This window comes from Orcinus orca, chromosome 8 (assembly GCF_937001465.1).
Source record: "Orcinus orca chromosome 8, mOrcOrc1.1, whole genome shotgun sequence".
In the NCBI taxonomy this organism is placed as follows: domain Eukaryota; kingdom Metazoa; phylum Chordata; class Mammalia; order Artiodactyla; family Delphinidae; genus Orcinus; species Orcinus orca.
In genome coordinates, this window is record NC_064566.1 from 91,615,902 (window position 1) to 91,634,587 (window position 18,686).

The 18,686-nt window shown below is 38.0% G+C and overlaps 1 non-coding gene across 1 annotated transcript; it reads left to right on the plus strand.

The window, feature by feature from the left end:
- The first annotated feature begins 3,164 nt into the window (after positions 1-3,164).
- On the plus strand, positions 3,165-3,294 carry LOC117202648 (small nucleolar RNA SNORA3/SNORA45 family). The gene has a single exon (XR_004485126.1). It is a non-coding gene; the product is annotated as a small nucleolar RNA SNORA3/SNORA45 family (small nucleolar RNA).
- Positions 3,295-18,686: the final 15,392 nt, after the last annotated feature.

Genomic DNA, 18,686 nt, shown 5'->3' on the forward strand with positions numbered 1-18,686 from the left:
GCTTACCCTTTCCCTTCCCCGTATCCTCAAGTCCATTCTCTTGTAGGTCTGCATCTTTATTCCTGTCTTGCCCTTAGGTTCTTCCGACCATTTTCTTTCTTTCTTTCACTTTTTAGATTCCATATATATATATATATATATATATATATATTTAAGCATATGGTATTTGTTTTTCTCTTTCTGACTTACTTCACTCCGTATGACAGTCTCTAGGTCCATCCACCTCACTACAAATAACTCAGTTTCATTCCTTTTTATAGCTGAGTAATATTCCATTGTATATATGTGCCACATCTTCTTTATCCATTCATCTGTTGATGGACACTTAGATTGCTTCCATGTCCTGGCTATTGTAAATAAAGCTGCAGTGAACATTGTGGTATATGACTCTTTTTGAATTATGGTTTTCTCAGGGTATATGCCCAGTAGTGGGATGGCTGGGTCATATGGTAGTTCTATTTTTAGGTTTTTAAGGAACCTCCATACTGTTCTCCATAGTGGGTATATCAATTTACATTCCTACCAAGAGTGCAAGAGGGTTCCCTTTTCTCCACACCCTCTCAAGCATTTATTGTTTGTAGATTTTTTGAAGATGGCCATTCTGACCAGTGTGAGATGGTATGTCATTGTAGTTTAAACAATGGACTCTTAAACAATTACTGGATCAAAGAAGAAATCACAAGGGGATTTAGAAAATATTTGGAGGCAAGTGAAATAAAAACCACTATATGTCAAAACTTATGTGATACAGTGAAAGCAGTGCTACGAGAGAAGTTTATTGTGGTAAATACTTACACTAAAAAAAGAAGAAAGTTCTCAAATCAACAAACTAAACCCAAAATGAGTAGAAGGAAGAAAATCATAAAGGCTAGAGCAGAGATAAATGAAAGAAGAAAACAATAGAGAAAAAATCAACAAAAGCAAGAGTTGATTTTTTTTTTTGAAAATATCAAAAATTTGACAAGTGCTTAGCTAGACTAACTAAGAAAAAAGGAAGAATCAAATGAAGTTAGAAAGGAAAGAGAGGACACTACAACTGATGTTACAGAAATAAAAAAGATTATGAGACTGCTATGAACAATCATCAACCAACAAGTTGGACAACCTAGAAGAAATAAATAAATCCCTAGAAACATACAACCTACCAAGACTGAAGCATGAAGAAATAATAAATCTGAACAGACCTGTAACTATGCTGAATACAAACAGTTCTTTAAAGCAGTAATCAAAAACTTCTCAACAAAGAGAAGCCCAGGACAAGATGGCTTAACTGGAGGATTCTACCAAAGATTTAAAGAAGAAATAATACGAATCCTTCTCAAATTGTTGCAAAGAATAAAAGAGGAGGGAACATTCCCTTTGAGTGTTCAATGAAGCCAACATTACCAGATACCAAAACCAGACAAAGACACAACAACATCAACAACAACAACAGAAACCACTACAGATCAATATCCCTGATGAACAGTAATACAAAAATCCTAAACACAATAGTAGCAAACCGAATTCAACAGCATATTAAAAGAATCATACATTATGATCATACATCATTTATATCTGGAAACAAGGATAGTTCAACATACAAAAATCAATCAGTGTAATGTACCACATTGATAAAAACTTGATTGTCTCAATCAGTGCAGAAAAAATATTTGACATAATTCAACACCATTTCATGATAAAAACATTAAACAAACTAGGAATAGAAGGAAACTACTTCAACATAATAAAAGCCATATTTGAAAAGCCCACAGCTAACATCATATTCAACATGGAAAGACTGAAAGCTTTTCCTCTAGAATCAGGAAAAAGGCAAAGATTCAACATAGTACAGGACATTCTAGCCAGAGCAATTAGATAAGAAAAAGAAATAAAAGGCATAAAAATTGGGAAAGAAGAAACAAAATTATCTCCATTTCCAGATGACATGATCTTATATATAGAAAATCCTAAAGATTCTACAAAAATACCTGTTAGAACTAATAAACAAATTCAGCAAAGTTGTAGTATACAAAAATCAACACTCAAAAATCAGTTGCAGGCTTCCCTGGTGCGCAGTGATTGAGGGTCCGCCTGCTGATGCTGGGGATGCAGGTTCATGCCCCGGTCTGGGAAGATCCTGCATGCCGCGGAGCGGCTAGGCTCATGAGCCACGGCCGCAGAGCCTGCATGTCTGGAGCTTGTGTTCCACAACGGGAGAGGCCACAACAGTGAGAGACCTGTGAACCCCTCCAAAAAAGAAAACAGTCCTATTTACTATAGACTCAAAAAGGAGTTAAATATTTTGGAACAAACTTAATCAAGGAGGTGAAAGACTTGTACACTAAAAAATACAAAACATTGTTAAAAAAAAATTCAAAGAGGTTACAGATAAATGGAAAGGCATCGCATACTTGTGGATTGGAAGACTTAATATCAAAATGTTCATACTTCCCAGTGCAATCTATAGACTCAATGCAATACTTATCAAAATTCCAATGGTATTTTTTTGTGGAGATAGAAAAAAATTTCTAAAATTCATATGGAATCTCAAGGGACCCTGAATAGCCAAAACAATCTTGCAAAAAAAAAAGTTGGAAGACTCAGACTTCCTGATTTCAAAATGATACTACAAAGCAGTAATAATTAAGGTGGTGTGGTACTGGCATAAAGATAGATATATAAGCCAATGGAACAAGATAGAGAGTATAGAAATAATCCCTTGCATATATGGCCAAATGATTTTTACCAAGGGTGCCAAGCCTAAACAGTAGGGAAAGAACACCAAGGGTGTTGTGGAAACTGGATGTCCACATACAACACAATGAAGTTGGACCCTTACCTTACACTGCATACAAAAATTAACTCAAAATTGACTAAAGACCTAAACTATTAAACGTCTAGAAGAAAACATAGGGGAAAATCTTTAGGACTTTAGATTTGGCAATGATTTCTTTGATATGACACCAAAAGCACAAATAACAAAATAAACAGACAAATGGGACTATACCACGAACTTAAAAACTTATGCATGCCAAAGGAAACAATGCATGAAAAGATAGTCTAAAGAATGGGAGAAAATAATTGTAAATCACACATCTGACAAAGGTTAATATCCACAATATATAAGGAATAGCTACAACTCAAAAAAACCCAAAAAACCCCGATTATAAAGCGGGCAAAGGATCGAGGCTAGAGTCACGCTTGGGTATCAGCCATTGTCTTAGTGTGCTAGAGTCCTCAAAGAGTAGCTGCTGACCTTATTCACTGACTGTGGCCCTCATGGCATAGTCAGTCACCAGGTTAGTGACATGCATCAGAGAAAAAAAATGGGCAAAGGAATTGAATAGATAGTTCTCCAAAGAAGATATACAAATGTCCAATAAGCATATGAAAAGATGCTCAACATCAGTGATCATTAGGGAAATGCAAATCAAAATCAAAATGAGACATCACTTCACACCTATCAGAATGGCCACTATCAAAACAAGTGTTGGTGAGGACGCAGAGAGAAGTTGGAACTCTTGTGCACTGTTAGTGGGAATGTAAAATGGTGCAGTTATTGTGGAAAACAGTATGGAGGTTACTCAAAAAATTAAAAATAGATTTACCATATGACCCACTGATCCTGTTTCTGGGTATAACCAAAAGGACTGAAATCAGGATCTCAAAGAGATATGTGCACTCTCATGTTCATTGCAGCATTATTCACAATAGCCAAGATGTGGAAACAATCCAAATGCGCACCAACAAATAAAAGAAAAATGTGATATATACATGCAATGGAACATAATGGAAGTCTTAAGAAAAAAAGGAAATCCTGTCACATGCTACAACATGGATGAACCTCAAGGAAATTATGCTAAGTAAAATAAGCCAGTCACAAAAGGACACATAGTGTATGATTCCACGCATATGAAGTATCTAAAGTAATCAAAATCATAGAAACAGAAAGTACAAATGTGGTTACCAAGGTGGGAGGAGAGGGAACCAGTATTTAGTGGGTGTAGAGTTCTGGTGTTGCAAGAGAGAAGTTCTAGAGACCTGTTATACAACAATGTGAATATACTTAATGCTACTGAACTGAACATTTAAAAATGGTTAAGGTGGTAAACTTAATGTTATGTGTTTTTTACGTGACGTATGTTCTTTCCCTTTCATAGCAAATAAACATCAATGTTGAGATCCAGAGCAGTTCATTTCTTTGCTTAACATGTTAAAATGAAATAGTCTCAGTTGCTCAGTAGCTGTTAGTGACTTGAATTCTTAATTTTCTTTCATAATAAGTCAACACTAGGAGGCATATTGTTAAAAAAGAAAACTGTTCTGTTCATAAAGCAGCATGTGAATTGGCTTCAGGTAAAGTCTTGCTGCACACATAGCTGCTGTCTTAGTAGGAGTAATCCCAATGCCCTTTTCCATTCTACACCACAGCTCACAAAATAACTTATATGAAAATTCTTCCTCTACAGCACGTTTTCAATGACAGCAAGAAGCAAAAAATCATCAAGTGCTTCAGCCTCTTAGAAATGTTGCACAGATGCCAAGAGCTTATCATACCCTACATATCAATCCCTTCAACTTACTGTAAAGCAAAATGTGTTCCAGTATACACCTTTCAATTCACATTATATGCTATTGATATTGTGTTTGCACAACAGTATCATTTGACAAAGGAATTTTGCCAACAGTTCCATCTGATTTAGCACTAACCATATTTGTCGTTAACTTGTGGTTGGCTTTATAAACTTCTCATCAGTGGTTTGACAGGTACCTTTTTTCATTATCAGGAGTTCAGTGCTGAATGGTACCTTAGTAATTCTAATCTTTCCTTTGACTTCATTGATAAAATTCATCAAGTTTGTACTGGAAGGCAATATTTTGTTCCTACTCTGGAAAAAATCTGATTGCTTTAGCAGAGAGGTGACTGCTTTCTCTGGCGATCATATAAAATCTTTAATGGCTTTAGTCCTCTGTGTTAGACAGGAGCTTTTTTTTTTATATAGGTGATAGAAATCCACCTCAAAGTAGCCTAAGGAGGGTGGGAAGGAACGTATTGACTCATAACTAAAAAGTACAGAAAAGGCAGAAAAATTGAGGAATGTTGCCTCCCGATGCTTAAAGAGCATTGTTAGGACTCTGTCTCTCCCTTACCACCTCTTGACTCTGTGTTTCTCTGGCGGTTTCATTTTCAGGCAGGATGTTTACATGTGATAGCTGAAAAGTTGCATGATCCTTGTGACTTGGGATCCCAGAAGAATAGAACCCTCTTCTAGTGTCTATATATAGATAAAAAACATAGAGAAGACTCTGGTTGTCCTGTTTAGGTCACATGCCCATGTTGGACCCAATGACAGTGGCCCAGGGTATAAATGATTTTGATTATCAAGCCTAGACCATATGCCCACACTTATGGCCAGATTCTATTGCTAGAAGTGAAGGAAAGAATATAAACACAACATATTTTTCTTTTACTGCAGATGTATTTTTTTAACATCTTTATTGGAGTATAATTGCTTTACAATGGTGTGTTAGTTTCTGTTGTATAATAAAGTGAACCAGCTATACATAAACATATATCCCCATATCTCCTCCCTCTTGCATCTCCCTCCCACCCTCCCTAACCCACCCCTCTAGGTGGTCACAAAGCACCGAGCTGATCTCCCTGTGCTATGCGGCTGCTTCCCACTAGCTATCTATTTTACGTTTGGTAGTGTATATATGTCCATGCCACTCTCTCACTTTGTCCCAGCTTACCCTTTCCCTTCCCTGTGTCCTCAAGTCCAGTCTCTACATCTGCGTCTTTATTCCTGTCCACTGCAGATGTATTTGATGAAGTCTCATAAAAAATAATACAAATAAAAAATAATACCCAAGGGGCAAATAGATTACTGATTCTGTAAAATTTAATTATCAGAGATTTGTGGTTGTATTTTTTTGTACTTTCTTTTTTACTTAATTGCATAAAATCACCACATTCACAGATATTTGGAAAGAAGCTCTTCACTTTATGTCTAAAATTATTTTGAGTTGAAGTATTTGTCACTAATTTTTCCACAACATTTAATTTCAGTAATCCACTCTTAAACCTTTGAGTTATTTATTTGTGTAGTGAGAATCTAAAATTATATAATAGAAACCAATAAAATATAAATTTAACATAAACAAAAATACTCTGAAATGATATAAAAATATGTTTACGAATCCCAAACTGCACCATGCTAACTGAATATTAGTCAAAATTAAGTGACCAAACAGACCTTATGACTCATGCACCAACTTTGAGTAAGAGATTTTTATTAAGAATATGGAGAAATTTGGGGAAAATCATAATTTTGCCTGATAATTATATCAAGTCTTTAATGGCTTTAGTCCTCTCTATTAGACAAGACTTTTTTTTAAACGGGTGATAGAAATCAACCTCAAACTAGCCTAAGGAGGGGTAGGATAAAATGCATTTCATTTCAAATCTATGAAATATAAGTAAAGAAAATATCTAAGTGTTTTTCTTTGAGAACTACTCAAACACCTCCTGACCTCTTGCTAAACTACCACAAGCCACACTCTGAGAATTAGTGCTTTCTCCTACAAGGGTATTTTCAAAGTCACCTCCTCCAAGAGCTTGGGTACCACAACTATCTGTGAAGCTTATAAAAGACATTGATTGACAGACTTAATTCTGACTAACCAAATAAGGCTTTTCCTGGGTGATGCTCAGAAGTCTCTATTTTTAAATAGTCACTGTAACATACCCATCTTGGCATCTGGCAATGGGATTAATTTAGGAATCACACCCTAAAGTATTCTCTCTCCACTCTATTCCCTGAGGTCAAGCAACTTAACTTGTCCATTTGCCCTGTCTGTATCCCTCCTCGGTTCTCATCTAAACCTATCACATGGCTGAGTCCTCACCACAGGATACTGTGGGAAGCAGTCCCCCAAAGAGGTAACTCATAATCCTTGTGGAAGTTTTATCAGCAGGTAGGACAAGGAAAAGCAGCTTTAGGGGGCCTGATCACCAGGCAGTTTGTCTTTACCCTCACCTGCTCTGGATCCAATAAAACTAGTTGTCTATGCCTCTTCTTCTACTGCACTTCATGAAGAAAGGAATTCTGGTGCTCAAGGAAGGTCACTCCATTTCCTACATAAAAGTTACTCTAGGAATAGGGGAGGGGTGATGAGGGATGAAATAAAAATGCTCTGAAATATAGGTGGGTACATGTTTCTTGTCTCTTCTATTCATCTCTGTCTTCATTATCTGGGTCTCGGATATATTACACAATATGTCCTTCCTGCAAAGTACAACCTGGGCAGAGAAATAAGTAAGTGGCACTTTTCAAGGATTTGGCCAGCATATATTGAGATGCAAGCTGAGGGCTTCCTGGTGGCCAAGCAGGGAATGGTCAGTGCTGCTTCTATAGTCTTAAGCAATTCAGCTCTGACCCCCAAGCTGCAAATCTCACTAAGCCAAATGAGAGCTCTGTGATTGAAAAGATCTGCCCTACTCAGAAGGCTGTTTGGTATCAGGTCATTGTCACTAGGTTATACACTTAGGGAGGAGGTAGGTGGTGTTCCATACTTTAAGCAGTTGGTGAAAGTATTCCTTCCACCTGCAAAGAGCACTTTCAATAAGGAGAATGGAAATAAATAAATAGGTTCTGCCTTTTTGCATATCTGCTGCTAGTTTAGGAATCAGCAAATTGATGGCTGCCAGCCAAACCCAGCCTGCAGCCCGTATTTATACAGCCTGGGGGACAGGGGCTAAGTATGGTGTTTGCCTTTTTAGGTTTGTAAAAATAAAACAAAGAAGAATATATGACCCACAAAACCTAAGATAGTTACCATCTGGCCCTTTACCGAAAAATTTGCTGACCTTTGGCTTAGAGTCCTTTGAGACTGGTGTACCTGGTAACTTCCTGGCTGGCCCTCCTCTTAATTGGACTCTCCCTGGATCTACCATGAAGACCAACGGAGAGTCATTTCTGACCTAGTTCACATACCTGTCCTCCATTTACCAAATCCCTCTGGTGTGCAAGTAAATGTTCAACAACCAGCAATCAGAACAAAAAAGCCCTGATTTGTAGCATCTGCCGGTTTCTGTGGTGTAAATACTCTCCTCCACGGCTGGTTTCAAGCTACCAGCATGATGTTACTGAGCACAGAATTGGGAAGAAAGGCACACATCAGATCTCACTAGATGGTAGGAGCTGACTCCAGCAACCACTGCCCAGTCCTGAGAGGTGTGAGGCATCTGGATTACTGGAAAGAGAATCATTCCCTGGTTAAATATTCTTAAATTCAAATCAAGTCATCACTACTTAACTAGTTGGATGACCTTCAAAAATTCACTTAATGTCAACGAGCTTGTTTTTTCATGTGCAAATTTGAAATAATGCTACATTATTATCTCAGAGAGAAGGATTTGGGAAGAGTGTACAAGCAAACATACCACACAGCATTTGGGACACACCTTCCCCACTTTTCCTCCACTGGCCCCATAGTAGGGTGGAGGTTTCCTCTTCCCTCCTCCATCTTCTCTACAGCTCACTCTGCTTAGGCCAGAACTGGATGGGAGTCCAGTGGATCCTCCTTCTGGGTCTGTTGTGGAGGTGTTTGGGCCCCAGGAAAAGTTTGAGGTCTGAGAGAGTTGGCTGGGGCCTTATGAGCGGGACAAGCACAAAACTTTGGGTGAGTTGTCCTGAGGATGTCCTTCAAAAGAGAAAATAGTCACTGGATTCCACTTTAAGGGCTGAGTTCCAGTCTTATTTTGCTCTGTATCTACCATGGCTGGCACAATTGCATGGAAATAGGAGCCATTCAATATATAATTGCTGGATGAGTGAATGAATGCTGATTGTATCTGCCAATACATGAATGCAATCCTGATCGAATACCGATTAAGAGACTGGGCTGTGAACAGTCTGAATTTGAATACAGCTTTGTCCCTTACAAGCTCTGTATCTTTGGACAACTTACTTAACCTCTGTGGACTTCAGTTTCATCATCTATAAAACAGATAATAGTATCTACTTTCAAGAATTGATTTAAAGTATTTACTAAAATAAGTCTGGAACAATATAAGTGCTCAACAATGTAAGCTATTATTATCTTTCTCATCAAAGTCAATGTTAACAACTAACACTCATTGATACCCCCTATGCCTCATGCTCTTCTTTTAATCTATTTGTCGGTTCATCATTTCAAGGAAAGGAGGCCACAGTACAATAGTACCACTCTAATATGTCAAGATGCCTAATTTTAATAGAACAGATTCATCGTAGCCAAATATTTCTATTCTTTTGGTCTCTCATGCTCATCCGATTTAAGAAGCAAAGGCTGTGATGAAATCAAAACAAGTCTGAATTACAGCAGCAAAAGATGTTAAATCCTGATGCCCACTCTTGCCTCTGAAATGTTCTCTGCCTCACAGACATGTCTGCTCTTATCTCATCTATGTCACTATTCTTAATTCTTAGACTTTATACCTTGGGTAAGATATAGGAGAGATAATGGTTAAGAAACAGAATGTTCTTCTGTAAATATTATGATATGGTCATTTTGATGCTTTGTGGAAGCGGTAGTATGGGGTAGCATTCGACTTTTAGCCTTTATTTCTCTCAGTAACTAATGTGAGAAATGAATCTTCTCCCAGGATGGCCAGCCTTCACCCCACATCTGGACATAGTCTCATTCCTGACCCGTAGTCCAAATATTTTACTAATGCCAACTTTATTGTGGGCAACTTGCTGTTAAATCCTGCAATTAATCTTTGGTTTATAATTAAGTAACTGGATTTAGATTTTGGCTTAAATTTGTGGCTTTCTTGCTTTTGAGTTGGGCTGTACCTTGTGTAACAACTGGCACCATAAAATACCCAATGTCTTGAACCACTTTGGCTTAGGACAATTGTCTTGCTCCATTAGCAAAACAGTAGAAAATATTCTGGGAAATGTGGCATAATTCTTCAAATTTTCATCCATAAAAATAGAAGAAATAATCCTTATTGATGTCACTAGTGGAAAAAAGTATAACAGAAATCAAAGGCCATTTCAAAACTAAGAAATGAATCAAGAGTCGGACATGGAATAAAGTAAGGGCAAGGTAACTCTCAGAGTTGGGACTTGCAGATAGGTTACAGGTGATGGATGAATTTGGTAGCAATTTTACTCGCACATAAAAGCTTTTGAAAGAACCAAGCTAGTCTGCCTCTGTTTCTTTCTTTCTCTCTCCCTCTCCCTCACCCCTTTCCTCCCTCCCTCTCCCCTCTCTTTCTCTGTTTCTCTCTTTTCGTCTCTGTCTCTCTGACTCTCTCTCTCCTCCCTTTTGGTGGACAGGCATATGTAAATGTCAAAATGTAACCTAAAACCAACTTTTAAAATTTTTATCTACATTCTAAAAATTGTCCTGAGGTTATTTGTGTTTGCTTTTTGATTTACTTATATCCAATACTTTTCCATCCCTGCAATGTCTAACTGACATTTCTTAACAGTTTTTTTCCTAGTCCCCTACACTCAATATCACACACTATTCTTTTTACGTTGGAAGGTAATTCTGAGTTCACCTCTCTCCTGTTTTTTTTTTTTTGCAGGGTTCTAGCAGCCATGAATAAACTTTCACATGTAATACTTAACTCTTTTTATAAACAGAAATTGTACAATAAAAACTGAGGTCCCCTTCCATTTAGGGGTCTGAAAAGGAATTCAAGGGGCTCTCACTGGTCAAATATGGGGCAATGTGAACTCCGAAAAGAATGACTGCAATTGTTTGAAGCACATTGAATATATAAAAGTCTCCGAGTTTATGGGAGAGAGGGAGAGGGAATGAGAGAGAGAAGAAATCTCATTTGTCATCACTGGAGGTAGGAAGCACAGAAACACCTTACTCTAAATGTTGATAATTAAAGTTAAAGAATTCGCATTCATCTTGCTTTTCCTGTGTGAATTATATTCAGGGAAATCAAAGAGCTTGAACTGATGAAGGAAAGTTCTACTTAACAGAATTGTTCTAGGGAACAAATGTGGAAAGAATTAGAAAATCACCAGCTTTTAAGCTCCTAATGAATTTGTCTATTTAGATAATAATTATTAATAGATGCTAAAGTAATTACAGATATTCACAAAGTGCCCAAACATTGCCCCACAAATTACTTACTGGCTGTAAGAGGAAAGTGCATCTACACAATGGGGAAGTCAGCCTGCCACCACCCAAACCCACTCAGCATCACTATAAGCGGGACAGTAGGCAACTACATGCCTTCTGAACACTTCATGCAACATGAAGCGTTTTTGTCCAAAATGTTGAACCAGAATCTAATTGAGACTTCAGATCTATTTCTATTTTATAGGAAACCTAGAAGTGTAATGAAACAAATTAACTAACACCTTGGGGAAGCAATAAGAAAATTCAGAAGATGGGTTATTCTGCAGAACAACTGCCTCATTTTTCAACAAGTCAATGTCAAAAAAGCAAAGGAAGTTGTGAGATAACTGTTCTAGCCTAAAAGAGATTTAAGAAGTAGAATGGTGGTTGCCAGGGGTGGGGGGTGGAGCAACGTGAAGTTGTTCAGTGGGTATAAAGTTTCAGTTGCACCAGATGAATAAATTCCAGAGAACTTCTGTACAATATCATGCCTATAGTTAATCCTACAATGTGCAGTTAAAAAATTAAGAGAGTAGATCTCATGTTAACACACACACACACACACACCACAAACTAAACAAAAATAACCAATTTGCACAAGGAAACTTTTAGAGGTAATGGATATGTTTATTACATTGATTGTGGTGATGGCTTCATGAGTGTTACACATTTTGTTCCAGATAAATTTATAAAGTCTAGTCGAAACAACCCCCATTATACTCTGATCTAATTCACTCTGACTTGTTTTTTACAGACGACGTGTTTTTCTGCTTAGTTGCATATCCACACCTGGTATTTTTCTCTTTTAAGAACACTCGCCTTTACACTCCCTTCTTTGTAAGCATTCTTCATTCCAGAGAGAAGGTCACAGTTCGATAATCTTGAGAACCACAGAAGCCCATCACAAGACCAAGTCCTGACGATCTCCAGATGATCTCTGGATGGAAGGAATGCAGGCCCTGCACGTACCCTGATCCTAATCAACAACCCTGTTCCCTGAACCATTACTATAAGACTCCTCAAAACAGCCCCCTTCCCCGGGCTGGGACACACAGTTTTGAGTGCATTATCCTGCTGTGGCCCCCCTTTGCTTGGCAAAGAAATAAAGCTATTCCTTTCTGCTTCACTCAAAACTTTGTCTCCGAGATTCAATTTGGTGCTGGTGTACAGAGACCAGAATTCGGTCACAATATGTCCAAGCTCAAATTGTACACATTAAATATTTACAGTTTTTTGTATACCAATTATACATCAATAAAACTGTTTAAAGAAAGAAAAATTTAAGAGTTGTAAGATCCAATTATTAAAATGTATGATTATTTATTGAATCCTGGCCTGAACTTGTAAAAGATGTTTTGGGGACAATTGGGGAATTTTGAATATGAACAGGATACTTGATAGAACTAAGATAATACTGTAAATCTTGTTGGGAATGATAATGGCATTGATCTTAAGTAAGAAATGCCATGTTTTAAAAAGGAGAGGCATACACACACATTTGGAAATTAAGTTTCATTTGTCTGACATTTACTTTAAAATACTTTTGCCAAAACAAAACAAGTGGAAAACAAATGGGACAAAACTAAATAGATGGAAAAAATATAGTAAAATTCTAATCATTGTTAAAACCAGATGTTAGGTATCTGAGGATTAATTATATTAGTCCATTCTACCTATTTATATAAATGTTTGAAAATGTTCAATAAAAAGTGAAAAAGAATATGAGGGTCCATAATCCCTTTGTTACAAGGAAATGGATGAAGTCACATCCATCATTGCTTTTCTCATGGTGAGTTGAAATCCACAATAAAGGTAGTAAATCTGGCAGAATTTCCAATGAAATTGCTGTGATTATAGGTACGTATAGTCATTAGTGTAACTGAGATGTTCAGGCTTCATTTATCTGTGACAAAAATTACATGTCACAAATCCTATTTTTAAAAAATTTGAAATAAAGATATATATAAATATATAACACATATATACGCTAAAAACAAGGCTAAGTACAATAGAATGGTATCACATGGAATACCACTCCCTCCAAAGAGTTAATTATTTCTGTTTTAGGTTGGCAGGTGGTATACCATACATTTAAGTTCATACTTCTTATTGATTATACTGACATTAGATGGAATTCATTGAGTTGTTATTGGGAAAGATGAGGAATCTAGATCACTTCCAGCTTCTTTCTTCCACTGTAAGATTTGTTCCTTATATTACTACTTTTAGTGCTTCTGTGGATTGTTTTTTTTATTACGTTAGATAATACAGTCAAACCTCTATTTCATGTTAGATCACCTGTAGTCAGTATGTCTTCACTGCCAGCAGGTACGATAAATAATAATACGCCACTACTTCTTCCTTCCTTTCACCTCTCTCCCAACCCAACCAAAGAAATGGCAGAAATAATATTTTTAATGAATAAATTAATAACAATTTTAGGAAACAAGGAAGAGAACCAACAGCAGATGGAAAATTTTTGAGCATTTTCTGAAAGTCAGAAAACAAGGTCACTCCTCAGGGGTATGGGAGGCAGCAGCTTAGTGCAGGAGAAGCTTGGGTGCCAAGGACCCTGGGGAGTGGGGGAGCTGTCTGGTTGTGCCTTTGTTCTTCTCCACATTGCTTTGGGTGGACTCTTGCCCATTCTGTCATCACTACAGGTCCCAGGTATGAGTCAGGGGTGGCAGTGCCCGTCAGAACCATTGGATCCACTTGGTCAGGGAAAGTGTTTAGAAGAGTTACACACAGTTTCTGCCTCCCCAGATCTGGTGGAGGGCCTGCAGAGTGAGTGCATCGAGCCTCATGTGACCACCTGACCCAGGGCTCAGCCTGCTTCCGGTGGCTGTGGCTGCTGGGGGTCTCGGGCCACAGCGTGCATGTCACGCGTCTCCTCTCAAGCAGTTTCCTGGCCTTGTTCCTCAGCTGAGAACCTCTCAAGACAAGTAGTCTGTGGTCCCAGCCCTCTCTGATGCCATCCCCCCCACACCAGGTCCTTCTGGAAGCCCCATACTTCTCATTGGTACCCGAGTGGCTCTCCCCTAATGCAGGTGACACACTGGAGACAGCCTGGCTGTGACAGCTATGAGTGAGCCTGTGCCCCGTGTCTGACCCCCCATGGCTTTGCACTGTTCCTGACAAAGGAGGAAGCCTGCAAGGTCAAGTGGCTACCCAGGATGCCCAGGGTGAGTTCAGGCCATGGGGGGTCTGGGGAGTTGACTGCATACCTACCACTTATGAAAGATTTTTAGTATTGATATTATTTCTCTTCCCATAATCACCCCTGAGGGAGGTAGTAAGACCATCCCATTTTACTGATGAGAAAACGGACACAGAAGGAGGTTAAATAATCTGCCCAAAATCACAGCAATGGTCAGTAGCTTGGACCAGATTTGAGAGGTCTGACTTTAGAGTGTTTTCCTTTAACAACTGTATTTCCTGCCCATGAATAGAATTAGGATAGAGGATTAAGTAGAAAAGAGAAAGGCATGCCAAAAGAAAAAGGAAATAGAGGGTACAAAATAATGGTATCCCAGAAATGCGAGCAGCATAGAGGAAAAGTTTGACTAGAAGGAGATAGCATTAAAAAGAGGAGGAGATAGGAAGGAAGTGGAAAGAAAGTCTGCAGTTTCAACCCTTGTTTATATATTGTACCTGGAAGATCCCTGTTCTTGCATTTATTAGCAAAACTTCTATTTAAGCTTAATTTTCCTACATAGTTTAAGGAGTTCTGTTTATGAGACAACACATCATTCCCTAACCTTTACAGAAAATTTGCAATTTATTTAAGAATTGTGAGGAGGAAAGGAAGGAAAGAAGGAAGTGAAAAGAAGAAAGGAAGGGAGGGAGAGAAAAAAAGGAAGGAAAGCATGGAAGGAAGGGGAGAGGGAGGGAAGGATTACTAATTTTTGAAATCCCAAAGTGTGGAAAGCATAGAGTTGGAAAAGTGTTACCAAAAACACAGTAATAAATGATCCATTTGGTCAGGAAGAGGGAGAACAATTCAAGGTTACATCATATGGCAAAATTTCCTGAGGGCTTCAGAAGGAAAGAGTCTCACAATGGATTTTGTACGCAGTTATTAATTCCCCTGGGCATGTACCAGCTATATCCCCAAATCTGAGTTATCTTCATAAGGTGATTTACTTTGGCCTGCCCAGAGAGATTGTTATGAAACTGGATTAAAACATCTAATATAGTGAGTAAGCAAACACTTCCTCGCTTTACAAAGTCTTTGGGGGGCAAGGAAGGGGTCACAAAAATGATCCAGGCAACTAGTACAAACATCAGTATGGAAGATAATGTATGTTTCCTTCCAGTGTACAATACATGGTATGAATCTTATTATAGGTAAATATGAAAGAAATTTCATGAACAATTACAAGTAACATGACACCCCTTGGTGCTGACACTGCCCCTTTCCATTAGATCTCTTGTGCTCAGAACCCTCTCCTGACTGGTTCCAAGTTCTTCCCAGTTCTTCCCAGCTGTCATCTCTTTGTAGCTCTGAATTTATCAACAATGCTTTCTATAGAAGGGGAAAATGAGAAATGAAGAAACTTCCTAAATTTCCTCTAGAAAAATAAAATGTCAAACTGGTTGGAGACAACATACACAATCCTAAGGATGAGAGACCATTACTATCTCCATTTGACAGATGAGGAACTGAAAATTCAAATACGATAAATAAAATAGTCAAGGTCACATGAAGGGTAAATCAGTAACCTGAGATTTAATCCCAAATCTGTACAGATCTTAACCACAACACTGTTCTGTTTCTCATGCCATTATGACAGCCCACTTCCCAGTTACACTCTCAACCTTGAGTCAACTGCAGAGTGGAAGTCTCTTTCCCCTTATCCCACCAGAGTGTGTGACACCATAGAGCTTCAACATGTTGACATTGAAAATATTCCATTCACTTCTGCTTGTAATGCTATAGCCAACAGTTAGGGTCTATCTTTGCATTCTTTTTCCACCATCTTTTTCCTACCACTCGGCCAGTCTTTTGCCATACACAGGCCTTTGAAGTCCAAATGTTACCTGGCTACACCAAATGAAGAGACTTGCATACCCTGTTACCATAGTTAAGTACCTCTGAACTTTCTACTAGCCCAAGCAGGAACTTCATAATCCTCCATTGCACTACCTCTGAACAAGAAGTCTTCCCATCTGTTTCTGAACATCCTCAAATGGGTGCCTCATGTGTGCCTATGAACCATCTGCTGGTCTTTTCTGTGTTTGCCTCTTCCACCCCTCTCTGTTTTGGTTCATGCCTGCTGACAAGCAATGCTTGCAAAGGTACTTGAAGGAGCATCATTGGGACTTCCATGGCTTTATTTTACACTCTGGGTAATGTTGCCTTCAGAAACTGTCTCCTCCTAATGCTAATAAAGCTAGTGATCCTTGGCTTGCCGCAGTTGTGCTAGATTTCAGGTTACAGGTCAGGAGAATACCCTAAAACTCTATGCTACACTTTTGCACTGGGGTCCTGTAGCAGCATTGTTTGTGCCATAGCTCACAAAAGTATTTTGTCCACACGACAACATCTGAGGTCTAGCTCAGCCAGGCAAAATTCCTTGCTGCATGTTATTAAATCATGCAATCATAGGACTCAGAGTTAAAGGGGATGGTGAAGAGCTTCTGTGTTAACCTCGTACGTGGTGCCAAATTCCCATTTAAATCAGTGGTTTTCAAACTTTAATGTGTATCAGAATCACCTGGAAAGCTTGTTAAGTCACAAGTGTTTCTTGCAGTGTGTACCGACAACAAATTTTCTTAGCTTATTTTACCTGAAAATGCTTTATTTTACCTGAATATGCTTTATTTTACCTTCATTCCTGAAGGATATCTTTTGCCTGGTATAGAATTCTGTGTTGACAGTTGTTATTCATAAGCATTTCAAAGCTGTTGTTCCTCTGTTTACTGGCCTCTGTTATATACAATAAGAAGTCAGCTATCATTTGAGTCATTATTCACTTTTTATGTATTGTGTCAGTTTCCTCTGTCTACTTTGAAGATGTTCTCTTTATCTTTAGTTTTCAGCAGTTTATTTCTAATGTGCTTAGGAGTGGTTTTCTTCAAATCTATCCTGCCTGGGGCTCTATGAAGTACTTGAATCTATAAGTTTATTTCTTTTTCTAAGCTTAGGACATTTTGGGTTGTGATTTCTTTACCCCCCCCTTATTTTCTTTATTCACTCTCTCCTTTCCTTATGGGACTTTTTAAAATAAAAAGCAAATGGAGACCAGCCTTGAAATTCCCTGAGCAGACAAAACTACTTTAGTCATACAAGCAAAGTTTAATTTAGCTTACTTTACAAGAATAACTTGACCTAGGTCATTTCTTGTTTATGACTCTGGAAATCATAAGCAAAACTTAAACTGTTGATATGAGGTAACCACTGACCAATTCCCTATCATTTAAGAAAATTCTAATGTTATAATTAATCATGTGAAGAATAAACAGTCACTGTCTCCTTACCCTGGAGCCTCATCCCATGTTTGATTTGAATGCTCCAGGTTCACAAACTGTCTTTTTGCTGTGTACATAATAAACTTTTACTAATTACTACTTTGGTGATTCATTGGTTTTACCTTGGCTGTTTCTGAACTTTTGACAGATTCCAACTGCATCTATGTTAAACTTTATGATACTGTCCCTGAGTCTTGGTTCATCTAAAATTTTTTTTTAATGTACTGGATAACTATTGATTTATCTTTAAGTTCACTGACTTTCCTCTATAAGCGTCATCCTGCTTTTGAGTACATCAGTGACTTTTTAAACAAATCTTAGTTCTAAAATTTACATTAAAAAATTAGTGTCTATTTCTCTGCTAGTATTTCCTATGTTTTTATGTATTGCAAGGATTTTTTCTTCATGTCATTGAGAATAGTTTAAAATCTGCTCATTCCAACATCTGAGTCATCTTAGGGTTAGTCTCCACTGAATTTTTTTTCCTCCTGAAAATGAGTCACATTTTCCTGTTCTTTCATTAATAGAAATGTCTGGGATTGAATTCTAGATATTGTAAATATTATGTTGTAAAGACTATGGATTCTGTTATATTCCTCTGATAAGTATTGCTTATTTATTCTTATTGTTTTAGCACTCATTTGACTTGGTTGGACTCACACTGCAAACCTGTTCCTTGGGAAGCAGTTCAAATCTCAGTTCAGTTCTTTATCCTTTGCTGAGCAGCTTGGAATCTGCCTTGTACATGCATGGTCTGGGGACAGCCAGAGATTTGTTTAAAGACTGTACACAGCATTTGGGGGATATCTCCCTCTATCTCTCTCATTTCTAGGGTTCTCCTCTTACTTTCCAGTTTCTTTCTATTGGCTATCTTTTCTGGCTCTTCAAGTCAGAAAAGTGGAAGATTTGCTTTAGGGGTTTTAGATGCCCTGTGTAGTACAGTCTAAAATTTTCCTTAGGCTCAAAGCTGTGAAGACAAGAAACACACCAGTACTGTTCTTGTTTTTCAAATATCAACCCCTTTCCAGACTCTGCCTACTTTTAGTTTCTCTTCCTTCCACGCTAGATTTTATAATAGTTATTTGTGTGAAAATCTG